A 20,822-nucleotide genomic window follows, 5' to 3' on the forward strand; every position below is an offset into this window, starting at 1 on the left:
TCATTATTGCCAGAAACAACAGGGTATAGATATTAATTAGATCAATTAAAATCAATTTGTACAAATGAAAGATGACCTTTGTTCTCTTTCATAATTTTGGTAAACTTTTCACATATTGCTGACAAACAACCAAATATTAATGTATTTTTTCTCTCACACAGTTATGCACACTTATTACTTCATTATACTCCCAGAATCCTACAATAATAATGGATTTTTTCAGATTATTTGCTAAGAAGTATATAGTGCAGTATCTGGGGCTGATGTTCTGCCACAGATAGTATTCCTATAAATAGCTCATGTGAAGAATCCTGCTTACACCCAAAGGGGTGCTTGGTTAAGGAAGACTCCCTCTCGCTGTTGTAATCCGACATTTCTCAAGCCTGCGGTATTTTAAATGCAGGAGAGAGAATGATCTAAAGAGAAATTCAGCATCTCAGGCTTTATTTTGATTACACTTACACCCTATAATAATGCTATATTTTCTTACCATGAGGCCTCAAATCAGTTGAAAAACACATCCAGCTTCCATAGAACAAAATAATATCCTACTGATTTTGGACTTGCAATACAGGGCACTTCTTGGCGTACAGCTGTTTTATGTAGCTTTTAAACAGGTGCTGTTCTCAGATCTTCCATCAGCCTGTGAGGGGCCAGAAAAAAATCTCAGGTTCACAGTGCCTCTGTTTCTCCATCTCTGAATGTGATGTGTACTCCTCTTTGCCATTTTGTCACTAGCCATGACAAGCAGCCAAGACCCATCATTGCAACTCTGAACAAAGCTCTGGTTGTGCAATACCTTTTTGGGGACAGTCCAGGGTTTTGGGTTTTTTTTTCATTTTGATCCCAAATGCTTAGTTTATAAACATTGGCAATAAGATATGCTAGATACCCATTAAAGCATGTGGTTGCTACTACATTCTCAATACAATTACCAGCTTTCTGGCCATGTGGAAGTTTCTTGTGTTGGCAACAGGACATGTGCAACGTCTTGCTTTGCTAGTCTCGATTGAGGAGGACTTTTGCAAAATTGTATGAAGTCCTGTTTTGAAATTCCAATCGCAAGTGTGATGATTGAAACCAGATTTTTGCAAAAGAAAATCCCACTCAGCCTATTTGGTAGGGTTGTGTAATACATCATTTCATATATAAAATGAAATTTGTTTATGAGATACATCAGAGAATACTCAGTCATTCAGGAAGCAGCATCTGATCAAATATATAGAATGTGTTCTCTCTGTGCTTATTCTTATAAACATTATTTTTAGTGGAAATGATGTCCTGTGTCAAATTTCAGCACATCAGAGTTTGCATTATATGTGGAATATCCACTCTGGAATATATTTATTTCTCTGAAATCTGTCCATATTGCAACTGACAAGGTAAGGAACAAGTTCAAGCACAAGCTGAATCACACATATCTTAAGCAGATGATTTACATGTACAATATTTTGAGAGATGAGGGATAAACTGAGATCTGTGAGGTTCCTGTGGATTATGAAATATTTCCTACGGTAGCTACTTTCCTTGAGAAAGCAGTATTTTAGTCATTGCAGCCTACATTTTTCCCACACACTGTGCCATTAACACATATTTTCTTTTCGCTCAATGTCTTAAATGTAGACCAGCAAGAAGAATGACTGATATATTGTACTTTCTGTCCACTAAACATATGAATGCATTTGCAAGCATACCTGTATGCACAGGAGTGTAGAGCATAAAGACCCCTCTATTTCAGACTGACTGGAGAGCTAAAAAGGAAAGAAAGACTACTTACAGCCGCCGGTACATGCAGTCTGTTGGTTTAAATGAGCTGCAACATCTCACCTCAGCCGAACCAAACTGAACCTGCACCCCGCAAAGACTCAGCATCTGGGGGAGCAGACAGAGCCAGTGCCAGGTCTGTGCTGAGGAGCTGGTTCATCCTCTCACAGATTGCAAGGGCCATCTGCAGGGCTCCCTGGGGCAGAGCCAGCCCACAAAGAACGCTGGGGTCTCAACAAGATGATTTTTCCTCCACTCCAAAACATGGTGGTAGCACAGAGCAAGTTTGCAGCCTTCAGTACACGAAGCCCTGTAAGTATATATTTAAATAAACTGAGCACAGGCATTTGTACATATGCCAGGCCTGCTGTCCGGCTTTTCCAGCCTGAGTGACAGGGAGAGCATCTGTGCATAACGGTAGTAGAGATACCATGCCCTGAGGGCTGGAGTGCTTAGTCCTGCTGAGCTCTTACACTGCTCCTTTGCAAAACTATTCTTCAGTTCCTCTGGTCTATAAGAAATCAACAGACCCAACTTTTCTCCTGCTTCCACCTCGCCAGGTCCCCTTTTCTTTTGCTGAAGGAAGCGAGATGTATTGAGTCTCTTATGGATCAAGAAAGTGAGTGTTTAGAAGCCTGGCCTTTATGCGAGTTGGTTGTTCATGCCTTTCCTTGGTCTTGTGCCATGACAGTGGTGTCTTCTCCGGGTGCCTTCCCTCCCTTAATAGCTTCTCTCTTACCGTGCCTTGACTCTCCATCTGCTCCAGCAAATGGCAAGACTCACAAGGCTTCCCCCAACCCCCCTTTTTGAAGCCAGCATTCCACTTCCAGGCCTCCTCTTCTGCCTTCTCACAAACACCCACAGATTGTCACGCCTATTTAATTCACAGACATACACAAAATCCCTTGTTTGGAAATATCATGTGTAAATGCTTTCCATGATGGTTGGTGGTCTACAGAAGGCATCCTACAACAGCAACTTTTGCCACAATATAATCAACCTACCTTGAACCTGAAATGCAACATGAAATGGAGTGGGATATAGCACTATCAGTAAGTATTAAAATACTTTACTTGATTGGGTTAAATGTAACATGGTAAAATGAAATACTGAATTGTAAGTTAACTGCAGCCACAACAGAGAAAAGTTACGATATAATTCTAACTATGGCTTCAAAGAAAAAGACCTTAGGTACCATCATACTAACAAGACAATGTCACTGCCTCTGAAAAGGGATGATTTGGGGCTTAAATTAGCTCTTGTGTGTATCAGTAGCATTAGTCCTTTGTTTTTCAGCTTGCATTTTGCATAGCTCACTCCTGCATAGCAATGGATTGCCATTCTGTTCGTTTTAGATTGTCAGTCTGGCTTGATTGCTCTTCATTTGCTTGTGAGCATCACTAATAAAACACTCAGAAAGCTGCCTGGTTTGTGTGTCAGGGAATAGCTAGGTTCTTTTATTCTTGTTGATAGGTACTTACCTGTCTTTTCACTAGAGTACCTGGAGTGCCTTGTAGCACACAAAAGAGATTTAAAAAAAAAAAAAACAAAACAAACAAATACTTAAAAGGCCAGTCCAAAGGGAGGGTTTAGGAAAGCAAATTATGTTTAAGCAGTTGATGGTATTCAGAGATGTTCCCTTACTCAGGACTGGCAGAGTTGTGAATACAAACTGCTGCAAAACGCAGAATAGGCTGGAGAGTTCATTGTCTCAGTTCCCAGAAATTTTAAGCTCGGGCACATACTGAAACGGTGAATCTTTATACTTCATGTTGAATGCACACATGGATCTGACTGGACCAAACAGTGTCCACTTCAATTATGCAACTAGTCCAGTTAAATTCCACTGGGATACTGCCCAAAACATCAAGATGTGCCAGGATGAGCCTTCTGTTACAAAAAAACCCACAGAGGCAGAAATAACAGTCAGCCCCAGCATTTACCTACCAGCGCAAGCTCATGCCATGCAGTTTGTTGTTGATCAGAATTATAGATACGTGACACAGCTAAAAGATAATTGATTCATGATTTTAAAGGTAAATTAAGGCAAATCAGACTCTGAGGGTGTTAGGGAGCCACTAATTATATCTGCCAGAGGGAAAGCAAATAGTACTTAGAAAGCATTAAATCAAATGTGCTCTTGAGGCTGCAGTTGTGAGCCCTTGTTCTTACAGAATGCTTAAATTAGTCACATAAAAGCTCACCAGCTTCTGTAGGATTTTATTTTAAACTAAAATTAATTTAATTTTAAAACTGAATAAATTTGTTCAAAACTAGAGTTGTTACATTAATATTACTATATTTAATGTTAATAATATTCATTGTTATTAATAAAGTATGTGGCATCTGCTAGGGCCAGCAATTAATTTCTTACTCGTACATATCTCTCCTGTGGTTCATGCCAAAACGCCATGTCACTCTGCCACCATGGCCTGCCTTTCAGCTGATAGCAGTGCCTCCACAATCTATTCGTTCTTCATTTAGTGCACGGGTTTGGCTGTGACCATAGCCAAATCAAGAGCATTTATGCTTATTCCAGGACCTCAGGCCCATGCACAGTGCAGAAGTCACTAAGGCAGGCCAGGCCATCAAAAGCAGCTCTGATGACAGCAGTGCCTTCCTTAAGTGGCCATGGATCCATTCTGGTCCATGCTTCTTGCCAACAGAATTAAGTTTGGGGCTCACATGGACTAGTGAGCACAGAGCAGATCCAGCAAGTATCCCTAGGCCAGGTAAGGCTAATGCCAACAGGCACTACAAGGCGTCGTGGTACCAGGAGTACACACAGGCAGGTGTCTCTTCCTGATGCTGCTGGGCAAGATTTAGGGCTGTGGCTGGCAGCATCTTCCGGATGAGTGCCAAGATTCCTGGCCCAGAATTAAGGTCATTTGTCCTTAGGAGACTAAAGACATAGGTAATGACATCGACATCAGTGTTATCCCATGAAAGCTTGCTCCAGTATCTGGGGGAATTTTTCCACTGACTTCAACAGCAGCTGGGAGAGTCGCTACTGCTCCTGTCAAAGAAAACTGAAACTTTGCTCTGGTTATTGAGAAACTCTAATATAAGATGGATATTTCTGGGTCTCAGAACTCTTAATATGCTAATTTCCCATTGATACCTTGATAAATCATTAAAGTCAAAAATCCTCAGTAACCCTCCCCTTTTAATTATCGGACAGTGACATATATTAAGTCTATTGACTCACAGTAGTGACTTGCATAATGGAAATGCCCTTGGAAATGCATGCTTTTGCACCTTCATGTTTCCCTATTGTAATTCCATAGATTTATACATCATCAATGTGCTATTTTGGGCTAATATATTGCAAGGACATCGGGGTGGTGGCAGTTTATCCATGACTTTTTGTCCTCCTTTTTTTCATTAGTGCTATTTAAGAAGGCAAGCTATTTCTGTCAGGAGCTCCCTATAAATGTAATGGATCTTACCGCATAACCATAATAGTGCAGTATTATGCCTGTCCCCTCCTCGTATTAATTATGATCATACTTGCATTCAGGATGCAACCTTATCTGAATCCAATCCAAATTACTATTGGTGCTAGAGAAAGGCTCTAGCACAGCAATTGTTGGAGCTGTCCCTGGAGGTAATATGACACTACTGCATGTGCCCTTCTTGATCCACACAAATATATCTCAAACAACAGTTCTCTGGAAATGGAAAATGTGCATTGTAATGTAGATTTTGGGGTTAGTCTAGCTGTCTCTTTTTTTCCCTGTACATTACCTCATTGGCATTCAGTCAGTATTGTGTAAGACCATAATGAAGTCCACCTCAACATATTTTCTTTTTCAAATCAGTCAAAATAAGCAGTAATCCATTTTTGATACATATTACTTTTACTAAGAGAGATTTGAAGTTCCTCCTTTGATGGGGATCTACCCAAAACAGCCTGGTATTTTTCATCTACTTACTTCACAAGTGACAGATAAATAAGCTTTTGCTTTTTCCTGGGCTCCTAAGCCAGCAACATTAATTCTCAAAGGGTCCCACTCTGAGAAGAACTCAAAAGGCACTTAAGTACATTCTTAAAGCCTACTTATTCAGTGAGATTATAGCTTATGTCCATTTCAATAAAGAAAGTATTAACTCCATCTTCAAGGCCAGATAACCATGCGTGCTTGTATATAGTCTCAATTAACAGACTATTTCTCCTGTTTAAAACACATGCATAAAAGCCCTGCTAAATCTTGACTTTTGAGTCATATGTGTACCAGAAGAGCAGGGTGCTGCCTGGAAATGTGACTGTCTATGATGCTAGCTGCTGAAATAAGCAAATCAGAAGTTCATTGACTTCAAAAGTATATAACTTCAATAATTTTTTCTGTTTCATAAAAGAGAGCAGTATAGGCTATGCAAAACTTCAAAACATTCAGTCCTTCTGCAATCTTTGCCCTTGCAAATGAAAAGCCAAAAGAAAATCTGAAGAAAAAGCCCCAAAAGTAGCGAGTTGCCTTCTCCAGAGGAGATTTATTCTTTTCTTCACTGGGTTATTTTTTGGAAAGGGGCATTTTAAAAGGGTTTAAACACTTTTCTCCTTGATACTGTATGCGAGGTGGAAGTTCTTGGGTAAGACAATGACTTATGGTGTGGATGATAAGTAGTCACAAAGACCCTTACAAAATAAAGCTGCCAGATCTCCTGGGGCCATCAGAGCTGATGTATAAAATGAAAAAGTGCAGATTTCTCTTGATTTTCCAGGTGAACCCATTCAACAGGTATTGGAAAAGCACCTTGTAGATCAACAACTAGAGACAGTCCTTATAACAGGAGATGTCCCACCATGCAGCACACCACTATCAGCTGTGAGAGCCAAGAGGACCCCTCAATGTGCCTTACTAACACAGCAGCCTGTGGGACTGTTTCCCCTCCCAGTGGATTTACAGGTAACATGGTCTTGCTGCAGCATCGTTTGGGACTTCTCCACCGTGCACAGGTAAGAGAGGGGAGGAAGGATAAAATGCTGTTGACATTTCATCAAAGAATTATGCACGGCTATGTTTACAGTTAAAACCAGGGCAAATTCTGAAAGAAAATGTTAGAAATATGTCCAGTCATACTGCTTTGTGTAAGCTGAAGATCATCTCGCTACAGCAATCTGATTTCCAAGAGCAAACAGTGATACATCGAGTGTCAGGGCCCTAGGGGCACCAACAGGGCCTGAGTACCTGCTCCCCATCACCACCACCACCACCACCTTTCATGGGCTCAGAAGTCCCACTTCAAACCAGCCCAGGACCATCTGTCTCTGTTCCAGTGATGCTGCAGCAGCGCCAGTCCCTCGGGGAGCAGCCAGCCCTTGCTGCCCCCGGCAGTAAGCAGGCAGAGATGTCAAGAATTAGATCCCTAAGGAATATGTGTGTCTGCTGTGTGGTGGACACCTGTCCATCAGAGCAGTTTCCCCTGAAATGGCACCTCTCTTTTGCCATTCTCATTATGAACCATCAGAAAATGCTCAATTGCTAAGGACCTCATGGTTCTCTAATGTACCTTTGTAAGCTGCACACTGAGGAAATTAGACCTGAGGGACAGACCCTGAAGACACCAGTTCAATGGCTTCAAAATATCACTGGAATTTTCCAGCTGCTTTTCATTAAGTATCCATTCATAAGCTCATCACTTAATGAAACAAAATGGTCAAATGGGAAAAAACATTTTCAGAAAATTATATATAGTACCTGTACTGATTGATAATAACAGTTTTTAAACATTTTAAAGAAAAAAAAAATCTCATTTTCTCATGTGTATATACAAAGACACACACACACACACAGAAAATAGACAAGCATAGGCAAGTGCACTCAGACTTTCTTTTCCAAACAACAAACCAGGCTGCTTGAGGCTTTCCAAATTCAGTTAGATGCCCTTTGCATTGCATGGCTTCCTGGACCCATCTGTACAAGCTTCTGTCACACAGCCATCCTCAAAGTGCATGTATTAAAATTTAAGCTAGGTTGTTTACAAAATAGTTCCAAGACTGTCCCTTTGTGGAAGTACTGGTTTGCAGAACATCTGTTGCTTTCAATAGTCAATACAGAGCCATTTGTTTCATCTGAAACCAATGGCATTTCCCTGTGCTATAACCATGCTCCCATGAATCAAACAAAATATGTTAAGACCATTCAGCCATTATTAATCTTTTATCTGGGGACTCTGTCTTTCTCTGATCACATATTTATCAGCATTAATTTTGGCTTGATTTTTAATAGCATGTTCTCTGTGATCATTTCCACTAAATAGGAAGACACTCAGAATCTGAATGGGTAGAATGGCTCAGTGCGGATTTATCAGTGCTTTTGGCTTCATTTCTGTATGTCCAAGTTGATCCATTGTGTTGAAAAAGCAAATAACTAGCAACTGTGTCAGATTCCCTTTGGCTAGCATCAATTTATCTGAAAAGGAGTTTCAGCAAGCAACGCCAGCCTGGCCCATACTGGTTTACTCCTGTTTTTCTTAAGACTTGCTCTTTTTTTCTCTTTCAAGTTTTGTTGGTGTTAGTCAGAATTCCGTATAAACCTAGACAAGGTTTATATTAAGAACTACTTAAGTTAGATCACTGCAAAGACAAGGCAGGCTAAGGGTCAGATGAGCAAAACGATTCAAAAGCATCATTACTGAGATCTTTTATTTACAGATTTCTTTTTCTTACCCATATTACATCTCTAGAAAGCAGCAGGATTACTGAAGATGTCTGAAAAGCATGAAATTAAGGGCTTGGTTTTTCTCTTGGACAAGTTTGTGGAGAAAGTATTGCATTGGTCCATTCTGACTTGGTAGACTTTCATGTAACAGATCACCAGGTTGCAAAGCAGTGTGAGTTCAAGTATATTCCAGTAAATTCTCATTCTAAAAGCTACTGCAACTTCTAAATTCAAAACATCAGGACTAAAAAGATGTAAAGATGTACAACGTTGGTAAAACAACAAATATTTCTAGTTCATGTGATGCTCTCAAACTCTGCGCATCACATAAGGATCATCAGAAAAACTCCTAATCATCATTTTTATGAAAGTTTTAAATTTTAGGTTTAGGAATTAGCTGGGGTGAATGTGTAAACAGATTATATGGCAGGAAATTCCCTCTAGCTTCTGAGAGGCATTAGTATCTCTGCTTTTACACTTTGCAAGAAATGCTTTACATTCAGGGAATAATGAATCAATAAAAGAATCAATTTACAAGAAGTCTATGAGAGTCTGGGGAATTCCTCCTGACAAACTGCACAAGCTGAGACTGGATATCCTATTTCTTAGGAGGCATGGCCACAACATCTTAAAAGATGGATGGTAGTGTGAACTAACCTGCTAATTTTGGTCACTCAGAAGACAAGTCATTGTAACATGTTTATGGTAGAGATGCCTGCAATTAAATGACATGGGGACAATGTGTTTGAAGGGGAGGGTTCTTGACCTTACCTATCACCAATAACCAAATTTAAAAATTAAAATATAAATAGTTCTTTTTAACAAGAGCTTTGAGAAATTCCTTTTCAAAAGTATTGCATTAAATTAGTGCCCTACTGTTTTGATTGTCCCCATTAAGAATGACATGAGAGCCTACATTTTCTACTTGAAACTGGAATGCCTATAGCCCTTTCTGAGTCATATACACAAAGCCAAGCTGCTTTGAAATACTTTATTGGGATATAAAAACAATGTATAAATTATTAAACTAACCGTACATGCCTGCAGAAGATAATTTAGAGTCTGGAAAACTTCATTGGAGAATCAGATGTTTATTCAACCAACACTTGTAGATGGACGCAGCACGTGCACGTGTGTTCTCATAGGCAGGTTCAGCTCTCCACCTCTCTTCCTCTTTCCACAAAAATCACAGCTGGCTGTTCTTTTTCCACTACAAAGCAGTTGCTTCAGGTCTCCAGTGAACTTACATTGCATGAGAACACCACGCTCTTGTGCTGAAACATGGTACTGAACTAAGCATTTAAGGTATGCTAATAGATTTTGCAGAGGTACCTTTTAACTTTTCACAGCCCTAGATGATTAAATGCACAAAAATGGTATTAAGGCAGTGGTCACACAATTAGAATAATTAAATAAGGGCCTTTAAAAGTTACAGTTTGAGCACTTACATTGGTTTGAAGGATTCTTGCTGCTGTAGTATTTTCTGCTCACTTGACTTCACAATGGAAATCCTAGTAATCATCATTCATTTCAGCTGCCCCAGTCATTTCACCTGAAGCATAGAGATTGTTCTGATTGCTCTCTCATGTACATACCAGACTGCAGAGGCTGTGAAAGGAGTGCTGTGTGATTCCACCAGTAAAGGAGAAGAAACAGGATACCTGGAAGGAAACCCGAGTTGCTTCTTGATTGGAACAAATGCTAAAAATATGTAATTTCCACCAGCCAATAATTTGGAAGAAAAACAGCCCATGAAGATTCTGTTTCAACTTGTGAATTTTGATATTTGTTTCTAAACTACTACAATTTAAAATGAATAAGGTAATTTTTCACTTAGGAATGTAAAAGCAGGAAGACTGCCATTTCATACATATATTTATTGAAATATTTTTTCCAGTGAGAAAACCTACCAAAGCCAACTCACTCTTGTGGCCAGTATCCTTCTTGAAATACCAGCAAGAAAGTCAGTGAAAACAGTTTTGCAGGAAATTTGCAAATTTTATTTGGAAAAAAACACTACTTGGATTCCCTTCTTGACAGTAGCTCAATTCCTACATGCTCTAGACTCAGAAAAAAAATATTAGTAAATACCATTTTCCAGTGGGAAGAGATTAATCCAAGGGAAATGGCATGCAAAGCAGATTCACACTTTGTGTAGCATGTATAGTGGTTACAATGTAATACAAGATTGCAATACAAATGCAACCTCCATTTCCTCATGAGCACAGATAGCATCTCTCATGGATGTGATGAGGGTTGAGGATGCAACATAATGAATATTGGAGCATTCATCCTTCCTGAACAGCACCCACTCTCTGACTGCCTGTGAAATTATTTAGCTTGTCAACTGCTTTTGCAGGGCAGCACCTTGCAGGCATCATACAGGAAAGCATTTACCAGACGCAGTGTAGGGCAGGTATGCTGTGATCAGTGAGCTCCCAGAAACAGTCAGGGAAAATCCTGAGGCGCAGACTGTTGTTCTGGGCATGTTCAAAGCAGTTAATTAATAAAGCTGAGCACTGCAAAGCTTCAGTGTTTCAGAATTCTGAAAACAAGATGACCAAAAGCTCTTTCACTCCTGCTTATTCATTCAAAAAGTTAAGTTTCTGTTTCTAACTTAAAAATGTCCAAAAAGTCAGTGGCTTTCTGCACTAAGCTTTATTTTTCAGCTGAGGCCCAGTGGCAGAAGTGCAAACTGAATTAAAGGCTAGTAGGAGGAATTAACTGTCTTCATGCTATAACCATTTGGATTTGTAGCTACAAAGGCCTTTCCAAGAAAACAAAAGGTAACTTAATTTATGATTCATCATATTATGATGAAAGTGGGGAGAGAAAGAAAGTGATAGCTTGTTTAGTTTTCAGACTTCCATTCGCAGTTTTATTTTGTTGTAAATATATCTCTTTCCTACATCTGGCTTAGAAACCATGGCTCAGAAACCAACTTGTTAAGTACTCAGAATTGCTGTAGGGTAGAGAAAACTGTAGGTTATAATGAAAAAATCCCTTGTGGGTTTCTCTTGTTGCCAGGAATAACAAAGCTAGAAAAATAGATCTCTTAAGCTAGGGTTGAGGTTCAGAAAGTATTCCCATCTAGATATAAATACAAGGTTGCTTTACTCTTAAAAATCACAAATATATGTGGGTTTCTGAATAATTATAACAAAAGGTCATCAGTAATCTTGAGGAAAGTTATCTAATATTTTACACTGTAGAGCTACTATACAAGTAGCATTACTGATTCTCCACCTGGATGAACAGGTCCACATAGAAAGATTTAGAGAAATTGAACAAGATAACCACCTTCAGGACCCTGTAGCAATCCGTAAATCCCAAAACTGGTTTTCTGTGTGTGTGGTTTGGGTAGGGTTTTTTTTCTTCCTCAGTATTCATCCTTCACCTTAAAGGCCATTGTCAAATGCTTTGAATTTTTTGCTGTCTGTAGTTGTTAAAGCTGACTTCAGAGTTACTGCTTTAAACACTTCATGCTGGAAGATCTCTCATTTCCTCATCTCCTGCTATTTCCTCTCCAGTTTCTATTGATGAAGTGAATACTGATCCTTAATTAACAAAAGCACCTTTATTGGAGTGAGCAACGTGGTTTCTAGACAGCTAATGATTAGTTGGGTTTTCCCCAGATCTTTATTTAAACTTGAAATCTTCTTGTCATAACGGAAGTACCTTATAAGTTTATCTTCATGGATAAAATGGTATGATGAACAAAAAAATAAAATACATGATGAGTAAAAAAATAAGACAATATCCAAGGAAATTAGCTGGGTAAGTAGCAAAGTTTAAAATCTACTGAAGTGCAGTTGGCCTCATTCAGAAGAAAGAAATCTGACCCAAGAGAAGTCAGCTAGGAAAATAGCAAGCCACCACTGGTAATGTGCAGGAAAGAAGATAGAAGAGCAAAGAGGGAATATGAAGAATAACTGCCAGATGTAACACAAACCTGATTAAATTCTCTAGCTATTACAGAAACAGGAAGTCATGAGTGAATTAGTAAATGCCGAGACAAGATGATCAAAACCTAAAAAGATGCAACAATAGAAATGAACAAAAAGAATTCTTTGAATAATCCCTTCCCACCAGTTCACAACAAAATAATACACTCGCTAATCCAGGATCAGAAATTTCAAGTAATGAAGGTAGGCCATAAGCAAAGACTTGAGATAGAATCATAGAATCATAGAATCATAGAATCATCTAGGTTGGAAAAGACCTTTAAGATCATCCAGTCCAACCATTAACCTACACTACCAAGCCCACTCTAGACTAATCAAGGGTAGACCAGACTAAACCATATCCCGAAGTGCCACATCTACCCGTTTTTTAAACGCCTCCAGGGATGGTGACTCCACCACCTCTCTGGGCAGCCTGTTCCAATGCCTGACCACCCTTTCCGTAAAGAAATTTTTCCTAATTTCCAGCCTAAACCTCCCCTGGCACAGCTTGAGCCCATTTCCTCTCGTCCTATCGCTAGCTACTTGGGAGAAGAGACCAACACCCACCTCACTAGAACCTCCTTTCAGGTAGTTGTAGAGAGCGATAAGGTCTCCCCTCAGCCTCCTCTTTTCCAGGCTAAACAACCCCAGTTCCCTCAGCCGCTCCTCATAAGACTTGTTCTCCAGACCCTTCACCAGCTTCGTTGCCCGCCTCTGAACACGCTCCAGCACCTCAATGTCTTTCTTGTATTGAGGGGCCCAAAACTGGACACAGTATTCCAGGTGCGGCCTCACCAGCGCCGAGTACAGGGGGACAATCACCTCCCTGCTCCTGCTGGCCACACTATTCCTGACACAAGCCAGGATGCTGTTGGCCTTCTTGGCCACCTGGGCACACTGCTGGCTCATGTTCAGCCGGCTATCTACTAACACCCCCAGGTCCTTTTCGGCCAGGCAGCTTTCCAGCCACTCCTCCCCAAGCCTGTAGCGTTGCATGGGGTTGTTGTGACCGAAGTGCAGGACCGACGAACAGGAGTACAAGAAGAGAAGCTGGAACAAACTGGCAAATTGAACAGCAACAACTCACTAGGACTGGCTGGTACCTATCCAAAAACTCTGCAGGTGCTGAAGACAGAAGGGATTTAACAGCTAACAAAATATGCAATCTCTGGTTAAAATGAGGAGCTATACTTGAGGCCTGCAGGGTAGCAACTGTTCTAGGTCTAAAAAAGGTAGTAGGGATCTGCGGAATTAGATCACAGAGCTTTATTTCACTATCAGTTAATCTTGTCAAAACAATAATTAAAAATAGTCTTTTAAAAAAATAGTCTTCTAAAACACCTCAAGGAACATGATAGGACCAATGTATGGTAGAACCCATATCTTTAATATGCATAAAATCATTGAGAGAAGATGAGAATGGTGAGGCAGGCAAATTTGCAGATGGCAGAAAATTATTTCATTTGACAAGACTAGAGAAGATTGTAAGGTGTTCTGTAGGGAAGTCATAAAGATGTGCTAGTGAGAAGCATAATGTCTAAAAATCAGTACTGGCTGATATCCAGGAGCAACAATTGAAATGAACAGCTTAAACTGTTTGCATCTATAGTTACCCTGAGCAATTTGCTGACCCAAATTGGTTTTGGAGCCAAGAAATCCACAGGATTTTTTTTTTTTATTTAATGAAAGTCTGTACACACTGTGGAAGACCTATGAGGATTATAAGATCTTATGGTTTAAGGTATAGAGCAATTATTAACGACCAGGAGCTACAGAGCAGTAATCTTTGTAGCAAGTCTTAATCCCTCTTCAAGAAGGTCAAGCAGGAAGACCCAGATAACTAAATAAAAGCTGGTCAGCCTCACCTCAGTCCCTGGGAAGGTGATGGAGCAAACTGTTGTCATCAGTGGTGAAAAGTCTAGCTGGCAGCCAGTAACCAGCAGCATCCCTCAGGGGTGGACAATCCCTTTATTACCAATCCCTATGGTAGGCCAGAGTGTGTTCTTAGCAAGACTGCAGGCAAAACTAAATCAGGAAGAACAGCCCATACGCTAGAGGGCATGGTTAATACTCAGAGAAACCAAGACAGGCTGGAGAAATGGGCAAACAGGAATCTCATGAAGTTCAACAAAAATGTATGCAAGAACTGGGATGGAATAACCCCATGCAACAATACAGGCTGGAAGGAGACTGTCTGGGAGGCAACTGTCTAGAAAAGTACCTACAGGTCCCAGTAGGCAACAAGCTGGACATGAAACAGCTGTATGCCCTAGCAGCAAAGAAGGCCAACTGCATCCTTGAATGTATCAGCCAAGATTGTGGCCAGCAGGTTGAGGGAGATGATTATTCCACTCTGTTGAGCACTGGTGAGACACATCTGAGGCACTATGTCCAGTTCTGGACTCCCAGTGCAAGAAAGACATGGACATACTGGAGCAGGTCCAGCAAAGGGCCACCAAGCTAACCAGAGCACTTGACATAGGAGGACAGACTGAGAGCAGACTTTGTTCATCCTGGAGATGACAACAAGGGGAGACCCGTATTGCTGCCTACAGCTACCTGATCAGAAGATACAGAGAAGGTAGAGCCAGAGTCTTCCCAGAGGTGCACAGCATTAGGAAAAAAGGCAGTGAGCACAACCTGGAACATGGGAATTTCCAATTAGATATAAGGAAAAATATTTTTACCATAAGAGTGGTCAAATACTGGAACAAGTGTCCAGAGAGGTAGTGGGATCTCCATCCTTGGAGATGTTCAAGACTTGACTAGGCACATCCCTGAGCAACCTGATGTAATTAGACATCCTTCAAGCAATTAATTGGAGTAGATGACCTTCAGAGGTCTCTTCTAACCTAAATTATTCTGTTTCTGTGCTTCTAATTGCTTTCAAAACTGTTCACCACTAGTAGTCATGAACCTTCCTTTGAAGCATCTGATACCCAGCTGTGTAAGACATGGTATACCAGCTACTTTACACCTCTTTAGATCCCATAGCCTGCTCTAATTGAATGAGTAGTGCAGGGCACAGAGGCATGCTAGTAGTTTGCCTACATGCAAAGGTAGGCAAGGTATGCAAGGTGCCTGTGACTGAGCATGAAAGAGTCCACGTGGAGCAGTGCACTGACAGTAAGATGGCTTTAAAGCTTACCTCAAAAGATAGTAAAGACTTAGCCCTAAGGCATCTTCTGTCTAATCCCATATGGTTGTTCCTGTCTGTTTACCAGAAAAACTCTTCTGGCAGGATTTTTAAATGAACAGCAAGGTAGTTTGAAATAAGGCAAAAGAAATGACCAGGCACAAAGACATTCAGATATTCACCATTTTGCCCAGATATCATTTGATGGCCCTTCTTTGATGAAGCTGCTTTTGTTGCAGCATCTCAAGTTGAAAGTGTATTAATCCTATTATTGAAAAATCACATGTACATTCTCAAAAGTATGGAGGGTGAAAGGGAGAAAAAGTTGAACTCATTAACAAAATTTAAAATATATATATTAGCAAGTTCTTTGAAGACGATGTCTCTGTTGTACTGACATTTCAAGTGTGATATAGTTGCATCAATCTGGAGAACCAATTTAGAGCTTTAACATTAATTCCTAATTAACTGGTAAAGTTTCCTTATACCTTTATGAGCTCATTTCCACTGATATGCAATTGTTTATCTGTATTGGTTCCTGTCATGACACAATTCAAAATGTTTCTCTGTCTAAAAATACAGGGTAATAATCATAGAATCATAGAAACATAGAATTGTTTTGGTTGGAAAAGACCTTAAAGATCATCAAGTCCAACCATTAACCTAACAATACCAAGTCCACCACTAAATCAATTAAAGGAAGAGTAATAATTAATTTAATGTTTCCTGGCTTGATGACTGGATTATTTTTTAATGAAAGTAAAACTACAATAGAATCATTAAGGTTGGAAAGGGCCTCTAAGATCATCAGTCCAACCATCACCCCAACAGCACCATGCCTACTAAACCATGTCCCAAAGTGCCACGTCTACCCATTTTTTGAACACTTCCAGGGATGGTGACTACACCCCCTCTCTCGGCAGCCTGTTCCAATACTTGACTACCCTTTCCGTAAAGAAATTTTTCCTAATTTCCAGCCTAAACCTCCCCTGGCGCAGCTTAAGCCCATTTCCTCTCGTCCTATCGCTAACTACTTGGGAGAAGAGACCAACACCCACCTCACTACAACCTCCTTTCAGGTAGTTGTAGAGAGTGATAAGGTCTCCCCTCAGCCTCCTCTTCTCCAGGCTAAACAATCCCAGTTCCCTCAGCCCTGGGCCTGTGCTCCAGACCCTTCACCAGCTTCATTGCCCTTCTCTGGACATGCTCCAACACCCTAATGTCCTTCTTGTATTGAGGGGCCCAAAACTGGACATAGTATTAGAGGTGCAGCCTCACCAGTGCCAAGTACAGGGGGACAATCATTTCCCTGCTCCTGCTGGCCACACTATTCCTGACACAAGCCAGGATGCTGTTGGCCTTCTTGGCCACATGGGCATACTGCTGGCTCATGTTCAGATGGCTGTCAACCAGCACCCCAAGGTCCTTTTCGGCCAGGCAGCTTTCCAGCCACTCTTCCCCAAGCCTGTAGTGTTGCATGGGGTTGTTGTGACCCAAGTGCAGGACCCGGCACTTAGCCATGTTGAATCTCATACAATTGACCTCAGCCCATTGATACAGCCTGTCCAGATCCCTCTGCAGAGCCTTCCTATCCTCAAGCAGATTGACACTCCCACCCAGTTTGTTGTCATCTGCAAACCTACTAAGGGTGCACTCAATCCCCTCATCTAGGTCATTGATAAAGATATGAAACAAGGCTGGCCCCAAAACTGAGCCCTGGGGATCACCGCTCGTGCCCAGTCACCAACTGGATTTAACTCTGTTCACCACCACTCTTTGGGCTCGGCCATCCAGCCAGTTTTTAACCCAGCAAAGAGTACACCTGCCTAAGCCATGAGCTGCCAGCTTCCCAAGGAGAATATTATAGGAGACGGTGTCAAAAGGCTTTACTGAAGTCCAGGTAGATGACATCCACAGCCTTTCCATCATCCACTATGCAGGTCACGTGGTCATAGAGGGAGACCAAGTTGGTCAAGCAGGACCTGCCTTTCATGAACCCATGCTGGCTGGGCCTGATCCCCTGGTTGACCTGCACATGCCTATTGCGTGTACTCAAGATGAACCGCTCCATAATCTTCGCCAGTACCGAGGTCAGGCTGAAAGGCCTGTAGTTCCCTGGATCCTCCTTCTGGCCCTTCTTGTAGATGGGCGTCACATTGGCAAGCCTCCAGTCATCTGGGTCCTCCCCTGTTAGCCAGGACCGCTGATAAATGATGGAGAGTGGCTTGGCAAGCTCCTTTGCCAGCTCTCTCAGTACTCGCTGGTGAATCCCATCCAACCCCATAGACTTGTGAGTGTCCAGGTGGCACAGCAGGTCATTAACTGCTTCCTCCTGGACTATGGGGGGTTTGTTCTGCTCTCCATCCCTGTCTTCCAGCTCAGGGGGCTGAATACCCTGGGCATAACTGGTCTGGCTATTAAAGACAGAGGCATAGGCAGCATTAAGTACCTCAGCCATTTCCTCATCCTTGGTGACAATGTTCCCCCCCCTACATCCAGCAAAGGATGGAGATTCTCTTCGGCTCTCTTTTTGTTGTTGATGTACTTGTAAAAACATTCTTTATTATCTCTTACAACAGTGGCCAGATTGAGTTCTAGCTGGATTTTTGCCTTTCTAATTTTCTCTCTACATGACCTAACGCGATCCCTGTACTCTTCTTGAGTCCCCTGCCCCTTCTTCCAAAAAAATTGTTCCAAAGAGTGAAAATTATTATAGTTTGTTTTGCATGGAATGGCAGGTTAGGGGAAAAATGAACTTGATGAAGGGCTATAAGCAAAGAGTAGCAATATTGACAAGGTGTCAGTATGGATCAGAACAAGGCAGAGGCATATTCCAGCTGGATGCAAGAAATGTTGCTCAATCATTTGAAATCTTCCATAACTAGATGAAACAGTCAACAGCATGTTACAAGTTATATTAGAATAGAAAACACCACAATCTCTAAATAAATGGAGGGAGAAGGAATCAAGAAGGATGAGAGAGAGAAAAATGAGGTCAGGTTTTACATATGTAGACTGATGCCTATGAGGGGAATAATTCAGAGCATAGATATTGACTTGTGTGGAATATTTTAAAATATGTAGAGTTAAAAATATTCTAACTTGTGCCTGACAATCAAAATAGATATCTTCCTGAAAATCAAGATAGATATCTGCATGCAATGCAATATTGCTGTATAAAACACTGTGACTGTGGGGAGTGATAGCCTTGTAACACACGTCAAGGAGGTAAAATCTTCTGTTTATGACAGTGGCAAACATCAGCTACTACACTGCATATATATCCAAGCACTTCTGCAGAAGAAAGGTGTCTGTGAAGGATTTCTGAGAAGAGAGGAGAAGAGGAAGTGATTTGGATGCTTCTATTAGGTGAAAAAGCTGCTGAGAGCAGAATACTGTTAATGTGTTTTATAAACCCTCCCCTGTCTTTGTAACTGGAAGACATGAGGACACACTAGGGGACATGTATTTCAAGTAGGGCTACACAGCTAGGTGTGCTTAAAATAAGAACCCTTCTCTCTCAGACCTTTGACAAACACAGAATTAAACCTGGACTCCACATGTATTGACATTTTTAGTTCATGAACAAATATTTCTTAAGCATATATTCCATCTAATATGAGACAACCTATCAATGACCTTTCTTTATTCCAGTGTCTTTTCAAAACCCCAAATTTTTTACACTATTGTCTGTAGAAACATGTAAGAGAGTTTGAGAGAACTGGTTTTGTTCAGTCTTAAAATAAGAAAGCTAAGGGGAGAATCTTATTACTGTCTTCAACCAGCTAATGGGAAGCTAGAGAAAAAACAGAGCCACACTCTTCTTGAAGATGCGTAGTGAAAAAGATGAGAGGCAAGAGAATCTGTTGCAACAAGAGGCATTCTGATTAGATGTTAGAAAAAACTTCTAACAGGAAAGGTAGTTCAAATTCTAGAACAGGTCCTTCCACAAAGGCTGTAAGACCTCTTCCTTGAAGATATTCAGAACTTGACTGGTGAAGGCCTTGAGCAATGTGATCTAACCTGTACCTGAGTTTAGCATAGGCCCTGCTTAAAGCAGGGCCTCTAGAGAGGTCCCTTCCATCCTAAGTTATTCTGTGGTTCTAACAAGCATCTGGAGGAGAAACCCACACACCTGATACCCTTCATAAGCCAACAGTGTTCACAGGGTGAAAATGAGTGACATATCTGGGAGTAGACATGGCACCGGTTCAGTAAACAAGTACGTCAATCACTGCACCTCATTGCCAGACTGCATTTGCCATGACTTTTTCATTAATGTATTCAGAGTAGGATTCTTTCTTAGGGTTCTGTCTTTTTGCCATGGTGATGGAACAGGACTTGAAAACTGATAATCAAAAGCTAAACTATCTCCACAGGGAAAGAGGAGCACTCCTCTTGCTGTCTGTCTTCAGGCTTATTTTGCTTATTTTTAATAAGAGCTTCTTGACTTAGAAAAAGAGTAGTTTGACAAAGATATGGTCTGTTTTCTCAGTGAGGACTTCCTATAACCACTTACAGCTTACTTAAGAATATTCATTTTTTATACTTCCTTTTTTCTCCTACTGATAACCTTTTGATTTGCAGGGGCTCAGCTGCAGTAAGGTATTATTAATAAGAAGATTCACAATGCACATCTGAGATACTTTTGCTGATTTGAAGCAGCTTATGGCAGTAGCAACAGCAAATTTTACTCACGTCATAAGTCTAATATACAATCATAAAATTAGCCTCTCCTGCCAAATGGCAAGGGGTGTGCCTGGTATCAGGTTGAATTCAGCACAATACTAAAAAGGACTTTGCAGGAAAATGCTCTAAAACAGATGATTACAGAAGTATTAAAATACAAGCAGGTGTTCTATACAAAAGTGGATTTAACAAAGAGCAAGAAAAACTAGCAACTCCTTCAGCCACCACATTCAAGGACAATTTCTATCACTCACGTATAAATACAAATGCTCATACTAAAATAAGGGCAAGGTTGATTCACAAGCCCATGAGGATATTTGGGTTATACTGGAAGTGAACTACATGGATGGCATGGGCTTAAAGCAGCAAATAAAGTGATTTCTGTGACATTTTTCTAGCACAGTAGGGGTTTGGGGTTTGTTCCTTTTTACCTTGTGCAGCTACAGCAGCTAAATCCTGTGTTGTTCCCACCACCACAGCAGGTACATAGACAAGAATTTTGCAGTGGTTCCCTGCCAAACCCAGCCTCCCACACCCAGAGGTGGAGGGACGGGGCTTGGAAACTCCAGGCACATCTGACAAGAGCTTATGATCACAGGAAAGGGAGAGGAAGTTCTGCTGTCACTC

The sequence above is a fragment of the Pelecanus crispus genome, chromosome 1, assembly GCF_030463565.1.
Source record: "Pelecanus crispus isolate bPelCri1 chromosome 1, bPelCri1.pri, whole genome shotgun sequence".
Lineage (NCBI taxonomy): Eukaryota > Metazoa > Chordata > Aves > Pelecaniformes > Pelecanidae > Pelecanus > Pelecanus crispus.